Here is a 19,624-nt window from a genome sequence, read left to right as displayed (position 1 = left end):
CCTTTATTCAGTCATTCATGAACTGTTATCTGTGAGCACCTGCTGTGTGCCACACACTGTGCTGGAGCTGGGGAATCAAGCTAAACCCCACAGACTGTGGTACGTGCTGTCATGGAGCTTCTATTCTAACAGGGAAGATGGACAATTAAATGAGCAAGAGTTTTTTGAGTAAGAACATCCAGGGAACTCTGGGGATTCTGATCAAACTTTTCACAGGGCTGGAGGAGGGCCTCCCTACCGTGTCACCCTCGAGAGCTTAGTGATGAGCAGAGCTGGGTGGATCCCAGGTCAAGGGGGCCAGTCCTGCCCAGAGGCAGGGGCAGGAGTGATGTGTCAGCACACAGTGAACTGGAGAATGCATCTGGGGCATGATGAGAGCATGCCCTTGACCCCTCAGCACGGCAAGGATGGGTTTGAGGTGAGGAGCCAAGTTTGATTTGTGGTGTGGCAGCCTGCAAGGCTGGGCTGTAGAGGTGGGCCAGGGTGCAGCCCGGCAGGGGGCAGGCGAGCAGCTGCTGGCTCTTGTGTTTAGTCTCTCTGCCAAGAGGCTTCTTTGATTCATATTTTCCACTCGGACTTGGTGTTTGGAAAATGTTGACCTTCAGCTAATCAAATGTCACTTTTTAAATTGTAAGTCACATCCTATTCAATTAAGAAGGGGACAATGGATCCGTGACTTAGTTCGTGGCCTGTTGGCAGGAGGCAACTTGATGGCACTTGAGACCAGAGAAAAGACAGGTGCCTTATCATGTCCCTGGGGGTGAGCAGTGAGCCGTTTCTATGAAAGGGTGGCCAGACTGACAGTGAGGCTGGGTTAGCAGCCAGGCTAGAGAAGCTCAGACAAGACTGGAGTGCCAGCCCAGGCGGGTGGAATTGAGCCCTGCTCACAAGAAGCAGAGTCTTGTTGGGAAGGTGGGATCTGTTCACACAGGTGGGAGAGGAGTGGAGGCCACGTTGGTGATACTGCTTGATCAGAGAGGAAGGAGATGGTCACACATGCACAAGTGGGGAGTGAATTAGGGGACTTTCTGGAGGAGGGACACTTACTTGGGAGATGAGCCAGGGTTGATCAGTGGAGGGGAAGAGATGGCATTGTAGCTGAGGGGCTCTGCAGCCTGATGACAGATTGGGAGGCAGGGATAGTGGTGTCAGTAAAGAGGGTGGGTAATAACAGCAGGCAAGTGAGGTGGGCCGAGTTTGTGAGCCTGGCTTGGAGTCTGCACATTTTTATGTCATGTCAGGCAGTGGGGAGTCATAGCAGGTTCTTGAGCAAAGTCAGTGCTTAGGAAAAAGAAAGGGATCAAGTGAATATAAAAACTCTCTAGGGCATGGATAAAGGGGAACTGAAAGCCTGTTGGCCTGGGTTAATATGTTTCCCCGGGATGTCGAGTGAGTGTTCTCCCTGATGGGATAACTGCTTGTTATTCACACCTCTCATAGAGGCCAACCTGGGACTGAATTCACGCATATGAAACGCCTACAAGCCCACTGCAGACATTTGGGCAGCATTGGAATTGTGGCCAAGGATTGGAACCCTTGAAAACCCCACCACAGGAAATTCACAGTTGGGGAACTGAAAAGCATTTTGGAAAATAGTATTGGGACCCCAAAGCCACTAGTAGATTAGGAACATGTTGATGTATTTGAGATTCATTAACATAATACAGGAAAGAGAATACTCTTAGGCATTTTAAACTAGGAGTAACAGGAACTTCTTTCACCCTCATCTGCAAAATGGGCCCAATGATAGTGCCAGCTTCATGGGGCCATTCTGAGGATCACATGAGCTGATGCAGGTGAGATGCTTGGCATTGGACTTGGCTAGAGTAGGTTTTCCGTTGATATGCCTGGAACAATGCAATTCATTCTTACTTACCATGCTGACTTGCTACATTGTAAGCATTTCTGTTCCAGAAGTTTCAGGGAGATGCTAATAAATTTGTTTGACTTTGTTGCAGGGATGCCCTGCCTAAGAGACTTCCCCCTTAACTCTCTTCCCCCTTAACAAGAACTCGTGGCCTTGTGTGAACAGTCACTTCCCTGACCCTACCCCCACACAGCTGTGGGACCTCAGGCAGGTCCTTCATCCTCCCAGGACTCAGTTTCCTCATCTGTAATAATGGGCTAACAATAGTGCCTCAGGCCAGCATTGTGTGAGACAGAACGAGATCATGTACATGAATTGTCAGCAAATGTTCCTCCATGGTCACGGGTCACTGACCCCCTCCTGGGGTCCTGTGTACTCCCAGAACCCAAGGCAACCCAGCTCTCTTATATATGACTCAGCTTCCTCTCCATGTTCTTGTCTCCCACCTTCCATTAGAATTCCGGGAGTAGAAATAATCAAATCTAGGTGTTCCCATCTGTTTCCAGCTTTACTTCCCTATTCAGTTTTCATCCCCCAAGGCTGTTTGTTTGACCATTCATTTATTCACTCATTCACTCATTTATTTGCAAATGTTCATGCTGGTCATTGCATGAGGCCCTAGGGGTCCAGTGGTGAACAAGAGGGATATAGCCCCTGCCACCATGGAGTTTTTGGTTTCAACAATTAAACACCCAATTAAATTTGTAGTTCTCAGTTGATAGGAGTGATGCATAGGGAAACACAGAGGGCTCTAGGACCCTAGTCTTCTGGGGATCAAGGAAACCTCACTGCAGGGGCTGAGTGGTTGGTTCTCTGAAAGGTGCTTAGGGTTGGATGGATGGGAGGCCCAGGTGAAGGGAACAGCATGGACACAGGCTGTGGGTGGGGAGGACACTGCGGCAGATGGAAGTAGCTGTAGAACAGTAGGGCAGAGGAGTGCTGGGCTCCAGGTGTCCCCTGAGCCAGGCCATGCAGGCCTCATAGGACATGTTTAGGAATGTGTCCTTTATCCTAAGAAGCCTCCAGCCTGTGAAGGATCGTAAGATCTTGCAAAAAGCTCACCCTGGACCAAAGGGGAGGAGCAGAACAGTTAAGGTCCTTCTGCAGGGTTCAGGTGAGAGTGGTGGTGGTGTGTACTGTCACACACCCCAGGTCTTTCTTATATCACACACTAGAGGAGCAACTCAGCTGGTGGCCTCAAGGCCAGAATCCTTGTGTTGATACACAGGAAAGTCACAGACACTAGGGTTGTGTGTTCCAGAAGCCTGGGGTAGGATGGAGGAGCCTTTTTTTTTTTTTTTTAAAGATTTTATTTATTTATTTATGATCGTCACAGAGAGAGAGAGAGGCAGAGACACAGGCAGAGGGAGAAGCAGGCTCCATGCACCGGGAGCCCGACGTGGGATTCGATCCCGGGTCTCCAGGATCGCGTCCTGAGCCAAAGGCAGGCGCCAAACCGCTGCGCCACCCAGGGATCCCCTGGAGGAGCCTTTGATAAATCGCTGGCTACCACATGTCCATGAGGATCGTAACATAGGCCGCTCCCAATGAGCCCAGGAAAAGGCTATTTATTTAGAGCCTACTGGGTGGTCAGCAGATCCAAGTTAATAATCTCAACTCACCTTCATAGCACATGGATGGGGATGGGAGCGCCCTGTTGTCCAAAGAAAGAAAACAGGATTAGGCAACTGTGAGGGACTTGCCCCACATCCTGAGGCTCCTACCTGCCAGGTGTTTTGAGCCAAAGTCCAAGCTCCCCTGCCCTGGAGGTAACAGCAGGGAGAGCACGCCTGTGATCCTGAAACACTTTGGATGGGTGACGCCCAGTAGGAAGTTCTGAGGGCATGACTTCTGAGGTTCCTGTTGCCTTCATACACCACCTGGTCCAGCCTTACCTTCAGATTACCAGGATTCCCCCAGGCCTGGGTGCACAGTGGGTAGCCTTCCTCGGGGAGGGCTCTACTCTGCTGCATGTCCCCTGTGTCCCCTCCCCCAGTCCATCCTTTCAGACCTTGGGTGGAGGAGGCAAGGCCGTTCCCTGTAAATACCAGTCCCCTTACATGTGCATTTTTCCTCTATGATTTTTCCTGTTTTGATGAAACACTGCTCTTGGCTGTTCAGGTTCCCAAGAGGGGACCAAGGCCCCTGCCCGGCCAGCCGGTCATTCAGGAACTTTGCTCCCAGGCCCAGCCCCACACCCAGGCCGCATTCCGCAGGGGCCATGGCCCAGTGCTCTGTGTGAATGGGGCCTGTTCGTCCCCCACCCCCCAATTCCCATGGTTCCCACGGCCACCTCCTTATCACTTTTTCCAGCTGACTGCAAAAGGCTGCCTTCTGGCCCCAAATTACCACCCCCACCCCATGCCCTTTCTGTTTACTGTTTTCTCCTAGACCGAAGGGTGTGAGAGTTTACTACAGTTCACAGTCCCGCCTGCCTCCGAGCCCACTGTGTGGGGACCTGACTTACAGGCTGCCGTCGGGGAAGGCCATGGGTGGTGCCTGTTAACGCTGGTAGCTCATTAATTCATGCCACAGATACACTGAGCGCCTACTGTGTGTTACAGGCATTGCTGTAAGCACTGAGCATGAAAGGGGTGGAAGTTACCAAGTATCATTGAGGTAGTAGCACCACCCCCTCACCAGGTGAGAGAGGTGTCACTGCTGTCATTCACTCCACTTTGCAGGCTAGAATTAAGCCTCAGAGAGCTGACACAGGTGGCTCAGAGCTACGGCCCACCTCTGTGGGAATTCCTCAGAGAAGTTCCCTTCGGGTGCCTGGGTGACTCAGTCAAGTGTCTGCCTTCAGCTCAGGTCATGCATGATCCCAGGGTCCTGGGATCGAGTCCTGCATCAGGCTCCCTGCTCAGCAGGGAGTCTGCTTCTCCCTCTACCCCTCTCCTCGTGCTCTCTCTCTCAAATAAATAAAATCTTTAAAAACAAAACTCCCTTTTTGGGGGGTTCCTGGAGCCTTATGCAGTGCCCACACCTCCCTCAGCTGAACTAGTGGGTCCTAGTTTCCACTCTTGCTGTCTGCCCTGGTCAGGTGACCCTGTGCAGGGAACAGCCTGCCCATCTGTACATGGTGCCCTTGCCAAGGCCACAGCACAGCCAGTAGGTGGTAACTCCAGGATTTGGAAGCCAGGTTTCTCTACCACCAGATTCCAAAGTCTGTTCTTTGGGGTTCTTGATTTTATGTTGGCTGGTTTATCTCCCCCTGTGCTTTTTTTTCCTCCTGTGCCTTCAGGGCTTGCCTTAATCACACAACTCTACCAGAGGCACTTTTGTTAAGAATATTTGGCCTGAGTAATTATGAGTTTTTAATTTTACCTTTGACATATACTTACCCATCCCATACTCATACATGTTTGTTCATTATTTATTCATTCTTTCATCAAACAGCATTTATTCAGTGCCAGGCCCCATGCCAGGGAGAGGAGGGACAGATGAGCCTGTGAGCTCACAGGTATATAAAGCTCCTCCCATGGGGGGAGCAGAGGAGGGCGGGATTTGATGGGGGAGCTTGATAATGGTAATAGGTAACATTGAAGTAGCATTCGCAGGGCACCATATCACTCTGTCTTTTCATACCTATGAACTCATTTCATCTCCACGACCACCCTTGTGAGGTTATCAGGAGCTAACTTGCCCAGGGTCACCTGGCTAGTGGCAGAGCCAGGATTGGAACCCAGGCACCTGGGCTCCCAAGTCTGTGCCCTTAACCAGGGCACCATACCTTGTGAATGTGAGCTTGCTAGATAAATGGAAACAGTGCCTGCAGATCTCAGTACCGTGAAGGATTGCTCTGAGGTGTGTGTGTCGCAGAATCGAGGCCGTGGGCACCACAGTGGGAGCAGGCCTTGGGCTGGTGCCAAGCATGGGTCCTAGGCTCGGGTCTTTCTGGAGCAGGAGATGCAGAGTGATCTCGTGTAAGGAAGAAGTCCAGAGCATTAGCCACACCCGTGTTTCTTTGTGAGCATGAAAACATGTTCCAAAGCCAGACCCTGAGTTCCACGGTGTTTGGAGCTGTGCCCAAGGGCCTGGGCCAGGGCTGTGTGGAGGAGGAAGGGCCTGGCTGGCGCAGATGTAGACTGGGCCAGCCTTGGCTGGAGCCTGGCTCTGTTGTTGACCACTGGGGTCACTCTGGGTGAAACCTCATCCGCCTTCTTGGGCACTCAGTACTGTGCTTCAGATCCACCGTGGATAACAGTCCAGAGTCCTTTCCCCAGGCTGCAGGGCCCTGTGTGATCCATTCTCCCCCCTCCTCACTGACCTCACCCTAGGCCACCTTACCCTCCCTGTGCTTTTAGCCCTGGTGGCCATGGTAGCCCCTTAACCAGGTTGACTTCACCTTCCACCTCAGAGCCTTTGCTTGGAATGCCCTTCGCAGGCTGTCAGCATGGCCTCTCCTTCCTTCCCCTTCAGGTCTCTGCTCAGAGGGGCCTGCCCTAAACACCCAGCTGAAAGTGTTCCCTGTCACCTTCTGTTGGATCATTGCGTGTACTTCTTCATTGTTCTTGGCATGCTTCAGGAAAATCACATCTCCTTTTTGCTGATCAAAACATTTATCTGTCCCTTCCATGAGAATGGGAGTTCCTTAATTCACAGGTCTTGCCTATCTCGTTTACCCACCCCTCATTTCCCCAACACCAGTAGTAGTGGCTGGCACTGCAAACACTAAATATCTGTAGGCTAAATGAAGTAGCCTCAGCCTACTGATCTGTTAAATGGGAAGCATCTTGCTGACATACTAAAGTTAGTGTAAAGATGAGAAAGTATTTAGGTTACAGTGCCACATAGTACTTTCTTAGGGCTGGTAAACAGAGCATGTGTGAGCCCCAGATATGAATTACCAGCCTTGTTTGAACTCAGTGTACACTGCAGAGCTCTGTGGGCACTGCTGGGCTAGCCTGGTGCTCACCAACTCTTAAAACCAAGATGATGGGTAAGGCAGGAGGAGGCACGGAAGAAAGAAGAAAAGAGAAAGAAACAGGAAAGGTCTTAGGGTGCAGTGGACTGTTTATCCATAGAGATGTAGGAAGAGGGGATGCCTGGGTGGCTCAGCGGTTGAGCGTCTGCCTTCAGCTCAGGGCGTGATCCCAGAGTGCCGAGATTGAGTCCCACATCGGGCTCCCTGCATGGAGCCTACTTCTCCCTCAGTCTATGTCTGTGCCTCTCTTTGTGTGTGTGTTGTGTGAATAAATAAATAAAATCTTTTTTTTTTTTTAAAGGAAATGTAGGAAGAGATTGTTTATCTCAATGCCAGCTTGGCCACTAGCAAGTTTGTAAATTTCTACTGAGGACTTTTATTTTTAAAACCAAAAAAGGCCTGCCCAGGTGGCTCAGTGATTGGGTGCCTGCCTTTGACCCAAGGGCGTGATCCTGGAGTCCTGGGATTAAGTCCCACATTGGGCTTCCTGCATGGAGCCTGCTTCTCCCTCTGCCTGTGTCTCTGCTTCCCTTTCTCCCTCTCTCTCTCTCTCTCTCTCTCTCTCTCTGTATGTGTGTGTCTCTCTCATGAATAAATAAATAAAAATCTTAAAAAAAAAAACAACAACAACAAAAAAATAAAAGGACACCTGGGTGGCTCAGTGGTTGAGCATCCGCCTTCCGCTCAGGTCATGATCCCAGGGTCCTGGGATCGAGTCCTGCATTGGGTTCCCCATAGGGAACCTGTGTCTCCCTCTGCCTGTGTCTCTGCTTCTCTCTCTATGTCTCTCATGAATAAATAAAATCTTAAAAAAAAAAAAAGGCATAGGTATTAATGAATTAGTGAATGCAGAAAGAATGACAGAATTTGAAAATCATTAGAACACCATGGTGATATGGGGTGCCTGGGTGGCTCAGTTGGTTACGACCCTTGATTTCACCTCAGGTCATAATCTCACAGTTGTGGGATCGAGTTCTACATCCGGCTCCATATTCAGTGTAGAGTCTGCTTGAGATTCTCTTTTTCCCTCTCCCCCTCCTTCTGCTCATACTTTTTCTCTCTCAAAATAAAATCTTAAAAAAAAAAAAAAAAGAGCAACATGGTAATAATTGGTACAGTTAAAATCTGAGTGCTAATATTAGTGGGTAAAAGTTTAAGCAGAAACAAGATATTTGGATAGGCTCAGAGTATCTCCCCCAATTATTTAGTAATCACAAAGGGGAACGTAATTACTTACAGCAGCAAAGCCTAGCAGATCCAGCTTAGCCAAGTGCTCAAGACTGACATCGCTGGTAGTGAGACGTTGGACATCACGTGACCCCATATCCACTGACAAGGGCACATCCCGATAGGAGTCTTCCCAGAGATGCACTGTCTGGCTAAAAGGCACCAGAAAATATCAGACAGACCTAGTTTGAGAGACGTTCTACAAAATAACTGACAAACACTCTTCAGAAGTGTCCCAAGTCATGGCAGATGAGGGAGGACTTGCACTTGTCACAGATTGGAGGAGGCAAGAGAGGACCCAGCAGCTAAATGCAGCATGGGGCCCCTGGATTGGATCCAAGACCAGAAAAATGGATGAAATCCTAATTGTTTGTGATCTACTTGATAGTATTGTTCCAAAGTTCATTTCCTCTTCTGAGAATTCTTCTGCGGTTTTCTAGGGTTCCGTGAGGTGTTACCATTGGGGGAAGCTGGGTGAAGGGTGGAGGCAGGCACTTCCTGTACTCTATACTCCTGCAGGATGGCATGAGCTGAAGGTAGAGAAAAAGGTAGAGCTGTGGTAGAAAACTATGGTAGAGAAAAATGTAAGCAGAAGCTTCACTGTGACATCCAGACCACGCAGGGGAGTATGTATCTGGAGAAAGGTTCGTCGATGGTGACGGGAGTTCGAAAGCATCAAGATAGTAGACACCCTGCAATTGTAAAATCCTGTTTCCATGAAGAATTCTCCACAGCTGCTTGGCTGGTGGCCTTGACTCTGCCCTTCCTAAAATGGGTCTATTTCTCCCCTCCTGAGTGCTGTCCCCTCTTAGCAGGGAGCATGTCCTTTTATGACACTCATTGATGTCAGGCTGTGCAGAGCTGAGGTAAGGACTCCCTGGCCTCAGATTCGGGGAGTCGTTAGCAGTGTTTGCCAAATTTCAGCCACCCCTGGGCCACTTTTACGCTTCTTGCCTTATCTACCTTTGCCTTTACTCTTATAAACTTTATATTATATTTAAATGGACCCACTGTAAAAAAAAAAAAAAAAAAAAACTCGAATAGAGAGTTTAAAAAAAAAAAAAAACGTGTTACCTCATCCCTGTGAAATGGAAAACCAGTGTCACCCACCATGCATCCAAGGTATCCATAAAATTCAAAGCAGTGTCAAGAAAGTTTCTGCATTAGGGCTATTGCTGGTAGAAGGTTCCAAGGCCTGCTCTTTTCCTTATTAAAGAGTGAGATTATTAGGTGTTAAAAGACCTAGCTAAATGAGACTTCTAAACTCATCTGAGAGACTTGAAAGAGAAGTGGAACAGGAGGAAGAACCCTGTTGCCAGGGGGTTCGTGCTGTTTGCTGCCCAGTCTGGATTCCCCCTAGAACTGTCTGATTCAAGACCACCGTGAAGCTGCCCTAGAGCTGCTTCCTCTGGGCAGCTCTCCATGATCTCTCAACTTCCGGGCATTTGGAGCCTTAAAAAAAGAAGTGTGACTTCCTGGAGGCATTGGAGTTATTCTCATCATGCACTATTGTTCCTGCACAATCCTAAGAACTGGGCTTTGCCACATTGAGCTGGTACCTGCTATGTCACAGGGCTGCGTAGGGTTCAGTGGGAGTTTAAAAGCTTTTGATGTTTACCCTCTGTAAGAAATACATTTTGTATTGCAACCCAACATATAATGTGTAAAAACTCCATAGAACAATGCTTCCTTTTATTATAGGCAGTGCAAACAGGTATTTTCTGTTCTGTTGTAATCTAATTTTTTTAATGTTGGCTACAATCCACTAAATTGATTTTTCAACCCACTAATCAGTCATAACATAACAGTTGGTAAAACATTGCTCTAGAGGATTAAAGCATGAACCATACTAACATCCCATTTTTGATGGGTCACCTGATATGTGCCAGTGGTGAACACTTTTGTCTTTAATCTTGACCACATTTTATATATCAGGTCCCCAGATCTCAGAGAGGGCATCACCTAGCCTGGGTCACACGGCAAGTAAGGGCAGAACCAGGATTCCTTGGTCAGCCTGACATACGTGTACGTCCTGAGGACCATGGAACACTTCCTTTGTATCTGCCCTTATGCCTAGCTCAAGATTGTTCCCAGAGGGGATGTCAATAGATATACGATTGAGGGAATCACATGTCAAGTTGGTAGGGAAAGACATTCAAAAACAGTCTCTTTACTAGTATCCTGAGCCAGTGCAAAGGGTGTCCAAACCTGGCCAATGATTAGAGGTTTTTTTTTCTTTTTAAAATTTTAATTAATTTTTAAGTTGAGGTATTAGCATAGCTCACTGTAAAATGCTCTTATCTTAAGCATACAGCTTGATGGCTCTCTGCATACATACACCCACAGGGCCAGGCCTAGATCAGGACACCGAGTCTTCCCAGTACCTCAGAAGGCTGCCTGGTGCCCCTTCCCAGCCTGTACCCCCACCGAGAGGGAGCCTGTCTCCTGACTTCCCTCATCACTGGTTAGTTTTGCCTCTCTGTCATGGCATGTAGATGGAATTACATGTGATGTGCGGGAATCTTCTTTCAGTGTGACATCTGTGGGACTTACCTGTGTTGCATGTGTCCACAATTCATTCTTTTGTTTTGTAGTGTCTGATACTTTTTGGTACTTTTGTTAAAATTTTTCCGTAGAATACTTTAGACAAATAGCATAGAGATTAATCCACTGCTTCACCCACTCTAAGAAACTAACTTAGGCCCCATATTCCTTTTCTCCTGCTTTCACATTTCCATCTTTGATGCATCCCCAATATAAATGCTCTCCTGAGTGTGCTATTGATCCTTCCCGAGTATGTCAGGAGATATTTATGGCCTGTGTGATAAATTCTTAATGGATCCCTCATTTGTGTGTATGTGTGTTTGTGTGTGTGTGCTTTTTTTTTACATATACTGATCCCAAACTAAATTTTTTTTAACGTTCCTAGTCTTTTTGGAACTGAAAATCTCAGCTCTGTGCTACTGAGGTCCAGAAAGTTGGAGCAGAGTCCAGAAGGGAAGGCCAGCTGGGGAGAAGCAGGAAGAAAGCAGAGGCGTGAGAGGTCTGGGGAGTGGGAGGTGGATGTGCAGGGAAGACACTCCCACCTGTATGAAGCAGCTGTCACCCGGAGGTCCCTGAGGCACCCATGTCTGTCTCATCTTGGACCTATGAGAGGTTCGCGTGCCCCTGTTTCTGACCTGGTTTTCTGGGCCTACTGGTGCCACCCCTGCCAAGGCAGTTTCAGAGGGACTTGTTTTCTTGATTTTTAGGTCCAGGCAGGCAGGGACTGCCTTTGTTTAGGTCACTTTGTATCGTAGGGACCTAGCCTAGCATCTAGAACAGAATTGATGTTAGTGACACCCGTGGAATAGATGCTGAATGAATGAGTGGGCAACAAGGCATATGCAGAGTGATGGAAAACCATCTATAGGGAGGCCTTTGAGTGGAGTCTCTGTCAACTCCAGGCTTAGCGCCCAGCCTTGGAAAGTCAGAGGTTTGAGTCCCAGCTCCCAGGTTCCCTAGAAGTGCCACCTTAGGCGGCCTTAACCTTCCCCATCTGAAAGTGGGGATCCTGACCGTCCTTCCCTCCTGGGGTCACTGGCACCGCATGGCAGATTGTGACACATCACCATGCATTCTGGGTACAAGTGGGGCAGGGGGGCCCCCAGGTGGGCAGGTCCTGTTTGGGCGAAAGGCCCAGATGGTTTCGTGGGAGAATGCCAGAGTTCTTGTTTAGGTCCAGCCATTCTGTGGAACTTGCTGGTGGGCACATTTGAGCTGTTTGCTTGGTGCTGTCCCATCACTTTTCTCTGTGTCCCTGGTTCCACCCCTTAGAGGCCACAGGAACACTGCCAACTGACCTCAGCTCCTCCTCTGTGTTTCAGCCCTCTGCTGTCCTCTGACTCTCAGGACTGGCCAGCTGCAGAGGTGTTACTGCCCCGTTCCTGGCTGACATCCCCTGGGTTCTGGCGGGGCAAGATAGCGCTCATTTTTCCTCACACTCCCTCTGCTTTTTTTTTTTTTTTTTAATGTATTTATTCATGAGATACACACACACACACACACACACACACACACACACACACACACACCGGGGGGTGGGGGAGATTGGCAGACACACAGAGTCAGGCAGAGGGAGAAGCAAGCTCCATGTAAGGAGCCTGGTGTGGGACTTGATCCTGGATCCCGAGATCATGCCCTGAGCCGAAGGCAGACTCTCAAACACTGAGCCACCCAGGCGTCCCTCACTAGGCTTTGTAAACACCTTTTCTGGCCCTGCTACTAACCAGCAGGTCTTTATCCCCATCCTCAGATACACCCACTGTTTACCTTCCTTGCATTGTACACTCAGCTTGGCTGTTCGAAGGAAATGCTGAGAACCTCTCCATCACAGCTAGGAACTACCCTTTTGTGGGTGCCTCTGTGGTGCCAAAGGCTCTTTCTGCATTCCACTTATTGATCTCTTAGCATTGGGGGTGGGGTGGGGTGTAATCCCGACCCCACGCCCACTTTACAGATGAGTAAACTGAGGCTCAGAGAAGTCTAGCTAGTTGCCTAAGCACAGTTAGGATTTGAACCCCGACCTATGCGAGTCCAAAGCCTGGGTTGTGTCTACTTCCTTTCATGCTACTCTGCAGAGAAGGCAGGAGTAAGCCCATGAATGCTAGTGACAGCCATGGTGCCAGTGATGATGACAGTTGCAGCTAACATCTGTCACATGCTTTCTCTGTGCTGCGAACTGTAATCAATGGCCTGTATGTGCTTCCACATGCAATCCTCACTCTCATGAGGTAGTTAGTATTTTTAACCCCACTTAACAAATGACAAACACTGGAAGTTCAGAGAAGAGTTTGTCCAAAGGCATTCAGCTAATACATGAGACAGTAGTACGCCTGCCTCTGCTGATCCACACCTTGAGGATTGGAAAACTAGGGACACCGTGACATCCAGACACAGAGATTACTCAGTGCTGGAAAGAGATGAGCTACCAAACCATGAAAAGGTACAGAGGAACCTTAAATGCATATTATTAAGTGAAAGAAGCCAATCTGAAAAGGCTACATACTGTCTAATTCAAACTCTATAACATTCTGGAAAAGGTAAAAATATTCAGGAGAGAGTAAAAAGATCATTGTCAAGGAGAGGGGTAGAAAACAAGATTTTCAGGGCAGTGAAATCACTCTGTATGAAACTATAAAAATGTCATTATACATTTGACCAAATCCATGACATGAGCGACACCGGGAATGACTCCAGATGTAGACTGTGGACTCTGGACAGTAACGATGTGTCAGTGCAGGTTCATCCAGCGTAACAAATGTCCCGCTCTGGTGGGGGATGCAGGTAAAGGGGGAGCCTGCATGTGTGGGGAGCAGGGGTTGTATGGGAAATCTCTACCTTCTGCTCAGTTTTGCTGTGAAATCTAAAGCTGCTCTAAATAACAGTCTATTTTTAAAAAGCAGACAGATACACAAGGCACTCGTTACTGCTTGGGCTGCCACCAGCCTGTCTGCCCCTCTGACCTGTGTTCTTCCCACATCCCCCAGCAATGATATAAAGTGGGGAGGCGTATGGCTCTGCAGGATGTGGGGGCTTCCCTGGCTGGATTATCTGTGGGCTAGTCTTTTCCAGCTGTTCCTGCTGTCAGGCGCAGTTTGACATCTGATCCAGGAGAATGTGCTGCATGGGGAGCACTGTGTGGTTGGTGACCAGGGGAGGCCAGAGGGATGTCAGGCATGCCAGTGGTCTCTGCTAGTGGATGGACTGATGCTCCCATTTGGGGAGAAGGAAGGAGAAGGTAAGGGGAGGTGATAACCACATTCTTTGGTCCCATTCCCTGGGACAGCATGTGCTCAGAGGAGGCTGGCCTGCTGCTGCCAGGGCATTGCAAAATTCAGGCTTCGTTGAATCAATGGCCTTTGGAAAAGTACATTTTGCTCAGGAGCCAAATAAAACTGAAGACTGTGCCGCCAGCACACTGAGGTCGAGAGCCCTGACTCACACCGAGTGGGAGGGAGGAGAGCTGAAGGCAGGCTGTAGCCCTCCAGTGGGTGCCAGGCCCCTCGGCCATCTCGAAGCCCTAGACCAGCACAGTGTGTGTGCCCTGGGCAGCATCTCCCCAAATGGCTTTGTCAGGGCTCAGACCCCCTTGGTGGTTTAGAAAAGGTTCTGGGGATCCCTGGGTGGCGCAGCGGTTTGGTGCCTGCCTTTGGCCCAGGGCACGATCCTGGAGACCCGGGATCGAATCCCACATCAGGCTCCCAGTGCATGGAGCCTGCTTCTCCCTCTGCCTATGTCTCTGCCTCTCTCTCTCTCTCTGTGTGACTATCATAAATGAATAAAAAAAAAAAAAAAAAAAGAAAGAAAAAAAAAAGAAAAGGTTCTGTCCCTAAGAAACCATGGGTAAAATGAATCACTATGAAAATCTAATTTTCTGATTAACTTGCGTTGTCTGGTTAAAGATGATTTCTCTCTGTGATGAGTCTTTGGTAGGTAACAGTTCCAAAAGCCTAAAGATCTGGGGGCATCTGGGTGTTTTTTGAGAAAGATCTCTGCTGGGATTCATAGATGTTCCCACATGTGACATTAAGCAACTCATTGTAGCTTCCTGGACCTCAGTTTTCCTGCCTTTAAAATGGATCTGGACTAATTTAGCCCTGCCAGATACCCAGGAAGCATGTCACTAGCGTCCCCATTGCCTGCAGACATTGCTAATCCATCCCTGCCTTCACAGCTGGGCAGCCTGGAATTGATCCCAGAGACAAAGCTTCTTGGCCACATGGCCACTCTATGATCTTAGAATTGCCTTCTAGCTCTAGAACGTTTAGATCTCTTTGCCCTCTCCTGTCTTTATAGTTGTACTGCCTCTTTTTATACAAAAACTCAAAATTTAAGGCCATGCTTACAAATTTGATAGTCCCCAGGCCAGATCTGAGCCACAGAAGTATTTCCTTTGATTTGCATATTGTTTTACTTTTTTTTTTTTTTAAGATTTTAATTATTTATTCATGAGAGACACAGAGAGAGATAGAGAGGCAGAGACATAGGCAGAGAGAGAAGCAGGCTCCATGCAGGGAGCCTGATGTGGAACTCAATCCTGAGACTCCAGGACCACACCCGGGGCCGAAGGCAGGCACTAAACCACTGAGCCATCCAGGGATCCCGCATATTGTTTTACTTTAAAAAACAAAACAAACCAACCAGAAAGCTCGTTGCCATCATTTTTAAATTGATGATTTCACAAAGGACCCAAGATTTCTGTTTTTTTCCTGATTTTTGGCCACCCTAGGACTCCTTGTTCCAGCTAAGAGCCAAGTTGGGGGCTTTCTGCTGCATTTATTTATTTATTTATTTATTTATTTATTTACTTACTTACTTATTTTAGTTCCAAGTTTTTATTTAAGTTCCTTAACCTACAGTGTTTACTTAACCTACAGTGTAATATTAGTTTCAGGTGTCTGCTCCCTTTAGAGGGTCTGTGGACCCGTTGATGTGCCGCAGGCCCCAGCCAGCCCACTTGTCTCATTTTTAGTACCTACCTAGTCTGAGTGGGCATTTTTCTACTTGGGAGTGTACTTCCATCAGAGACGCATAATGTTGGTTGTCTCTCGTTTGGTGATGTGAGCTGTATGTAGGTGATCAGTGCCTGGGCCCACTAAGTCATTTGGGAAACCTGATGTTTCCTGGAATCTTTTTCATAGAGGGAAAAGTTATTTTCTATCTATGAATAGTCTCTCCCTACTGGTTTTATATTTTTATGTTCCCATGTGGGCTTTCCTTAAAGCAAAGGCTTACTAGATAAGCTGTGGACTGTTGAGGAAAGCAGGGGTGAGGCAGATGTTGACCACGTGGGGTGGGGAGAAGGTCTCCTTCCCTCGCTCCCTCTCTCACTCACTCCCTGCCTCCCATAGGCCTCCTCCATGAAGTGTCATTGCTGGTGGGTGGTTAGGAAGCCAATGACTTTCTAAGGGGACATCTCAGGTGAGCTCTTTGCCTGCAAAAGACCTAGTCTTCTGTGGCCCAGGAGATGGGCCTCTTATTACTTAAAGATGATGTAACCTCCCTACCTAACATTGCAGTTCTGGGGACTAGGGAGCCCAAGATGTGTAAGGCCAGTTCCTGCCCTGTGGGAGTTCACAATTTCTAGAGGAAAACACAAGTGGTATTAATGAGACAGAGTGAGTTGTGCTGTTCATTCACGATTATGGTCCACACATGTTTAGTAATAACATACCATGTGCCATATAATGACAGAGTGAATCTCAGGGGCTGTGGGCAACCCAGAAGGTGGTGCCTCAGCCAGCCTGGGGCTAATTAGAGATGGATTCTCAGCTCAGATGTGTAAGTAATTCAATTTTAAAGAATTACTGGGTCCTTTAACCTCTTCTTCCACTCCAACTGTATCAGCCGCCTTACTCTTGCAGAAATCTGCCAAATATGCTTCCTGCCTCAGGGCCTTTGCACTTGCTATTGTTTCTGCCTGGATTATTCTTCCCTGGATATCCATGTGGCTGCTATCTCACTTCATCCAAATCTCCATTTGCATGTCACCTTGTCAGATGGGGCTTCCCTAATAGCCACCCCCCATCTAAAATAGCACCTATATTATATTTTATCTCCTAGCTTGGTTTATTTTTCTTGATAATATTTATAGGCATTGCCATATTAGTTTTTTTTTATTGTTAGTCTCTCCTAGTAGGATATAAGCTAGGTAAGGGCTAGGTAAAGCCAGGGAGTTTTGGGTCTGACCACTGTTGCATTCCTAGCACCTAGAACAGTGTTTGGTACATAGTAGGTACTCAATCACGACAGAAAGAATGAACTGGTAGAGGAGGAGAGAGAAGGGGTGTTGCAAACAGAGGGCACAGTGCATGTACATGAATGGAACTGAGACAGAATGGGCCTTCCCGCAACGAAGAGTGCTGGTGGGGTCATGAGGTGGGTGGGAGGGAGGGAGGGCTGGTAAAACACAGACAGGGACTGGCCAGCTCAAGACAGCTCTCCTAAAGACCTCACCTGTCAATATTTTTTCATTTATAACCTGTTTAAATGGAACAGCTGAAGAGTACTGAGATGTGCCCAAATGACAATGATCACCAAGGAGCGCACTTTGATCCCTTTCCTTATGCATTTTTCCATGAGATAGTCTGAAAAATGTCACCTTTTAATTTGTGAGCCAGACCTCACTTTCTAAAGCACACCACTGCTCCCCAGCCTGACACAGTAATTTCGCCTTCAGACCCATGAGGGTGCAAGTCCCAGCCTTGTCACATGCTAATTGAGTGATGTTGGGCTTCTTGAGCCATGAACCTCCACAGGACCTGTTGCTCTACCAGAAACACCCTTCTACCCTTCCTCTCAGCCTCCTTTCTGCTTGTCTTTCTGGGCAGGGGGTCTCTCAGCCGGAGCTTCACTCACTACACAATCTTTTCTGAGCTTTAGTTTCTTTTTCTGTAAAAAAAAAAAAAAAAAAAGGCTGAATCTTGTTTTTGTATCTTGGGTGGTTTGGGGGATTCAGGGAGCTGTCATGAGTGAAGAGGCTGGCTTAATAAATACTCTTTCCCCTTCCCATGACATCAGATCCGCCTCCAGGTTTTTCTTTATTATACTTTTTTGACCTGAAAACCTCTTAAAATCTTGATCCCATCTAAGGGCTTTTATCCCCAGACCTCTCCAGAACTCAGCCCTCACTTCTTAAGGTAGCTGAGAATGTTGTCCAAAAGGTGGTCTCATAGCACAGAGTAAAATTGAATCAAACGGGCAGGTGCAGATGGAGGTCAGGTGACATTTAGGCTCTCCCCAAAGGGGGCACCTTCCACAAATCTCTTTCTCCCAAATACTCTGCCCCAAAACTTAAAAACACTGGCCCCAGTGGATTCTTCCTTTTAAATCTCTGTTGAGGGCCGTACCCTGGCTGGGAGCTGCAGGGATGAGAACCCAGTCCCCGGAATAGCTCCTGCCGCTCAGCATTTAAATGCCATCTGTATTTTTATCCGATGATGGGTCATTTCTGAAAAACCCCCACTCATGTTCTGCCCCTCTAAGAATACATTTCCATTTATAGCTTCCACGCTTGGGATGATGTTGTGTCCTGGTGTGGGGCTGGCAGCTTCATCCTGTTTCCAGTGATTTGGAAACACTTCGAGGAGCCCTTGTCCCCTGGCCTACGCTCCCTGTGGCCTTGACAGTGGGAAGCCTGACTCCTGGCCAAGCCCTGGCTGCCTGACGTCCTGAGGCTCGGACACCAGGCCTTTCCTCTTTCTGTGAGAGCATGAGCTCATCGGTTGCAGTGTCGGGAGGCAGATGGGGGAGATGGGATCCCTGTCCGGTTGTGCTCTGCCCGGGCCTCAGGGTGGCACCACAGTGCAGTTCCAAAGCTCCGAGGGACCCTTCCTCCTTTACTTGCTCACCAGGAGCCCACAGGCTGCAGTGAGCACCAGGCTCCACATAGGCACCGGATGGCAGGGCTGAGTGTGGACAGCCAAGGTCCCCAGGGCCTAGTGCAGGGCTTCAGGGAGGCCAGGGAGAGTCAGGGTAAGGGTCAGCGTGTGAGTGAGGCTGACCAGGGTTCTAGCCTAACTGCCTCTTACTGGTTGTGTGAACTGTGGCAAGTAGCTCAGCCTCTCTGGGCTTCGGTTTACACATTTGTCAATGGCATCTCATGGGTGGTAGGGAGGATTCAATGGGATAGAATAGGTCAAGTGTTTTAAATGGCGCTCAGCCCATAGGGTCTAGGAAATGCCAGTCCCTTTCCTATCCCTCTGTTGAGCCCCTGGTAACTCAGGTGGGTACATGCTGAAAGTCTTAGGAAATAAATTTGAGGTTAGAAATAAACACACACTGATACCTTAGCAATTGTAGCATGCGCAAGCATCTCCTGCAGTGCACTTTTTCCCACAATGTTGCCCCCCATCCCGCCCCTATCCTGGTTTCGCCCACTCCACAGTGGGGCCCTGGAATCTGCAAATTTAATCAGCTGCCTGGCAGATTCTGAGGCAGTGGTGCAAGGACCACACTCAGAGAAAAGCTGCCTCCTTCATCTATTCCAAAAGCATTTCTATGGACCTACTGTGTGGCAGTTTTCTAGACTCTAGGAATATAGTGGGACTCAAAGGCAGACATGGTTCCTGCTCTCCTGTAACTTCTATTCTAATGGCAGAATTGGGCAATGAACAAAGGCAGATAACACACCATAAAATCAGGCAATGATCTTAAGAGCTATGAAGGAAAAGACAGTGGAGCAAGAAGATGGAGAGAGGTATTCTAGTTGGTGGCCAGGACAGGCCTCTCTAAGGAGGTGACATTTGAATATAGACATAAATGAGATTAGGCATCAAGCATGCAGATACCCGAGGGAAGAACATTCCAGATTCAGAGAATGGCAAGGGCAAAGGGCCTGAGGTGGGAGCAAGCTTGCTTCACTTTTCAAAGGACAGATTGCATTAGGATCTAGACCTATTAGACTGATTCCCCCTCCCTGCCGGGTGTGAGCTTTGTTCTCCAACTAGACCAGATCCAGGCAATAGGCAAAGGGCATTGTCCAGCCCAGTGATACCTCTCCCTTTTTTCCTGATAGACCATCTAAAACATTCTTTAAGAATATCTTGGTCATCTTACTGATT

At 48.3% G+C, this 19,624-nt stretch overlaps 1 protein-coding gene across 1 annotated transcript in view; it reads left to right on the top strand.

The window, feature by feature from the left end:
- ERGIC1 (endoplasmic reticulum-golgi intermediate compartment 1) overlaps positions 1 to 19,624 on the top strand; it is a 102,573-nt gene that overhangs the window by 17,033 nt on the left and 65,916 nt on the right. The window lies entirely within an intron of this gene.

Source organism: Canis aureus, chromosome 4 (assembly GCF_053574225.1).
Source record: "Canis aureus isolate CA01 chromosome 4, VMU_Caureus_v.1.0, whole genome shotgun sequence".
Classification (NCBI taxonomy): domain Eukaryota; kingdom Metazoa; phylum Chordata; class Mammalia; order Carnivora; family Canidae; genus Canis; species Canis aureus.
The sequence above is the reverse complement of the archived record's forward strand: the minus strand, read 5'-3'. Positions and strand labels throughout refer to the sequence as shown.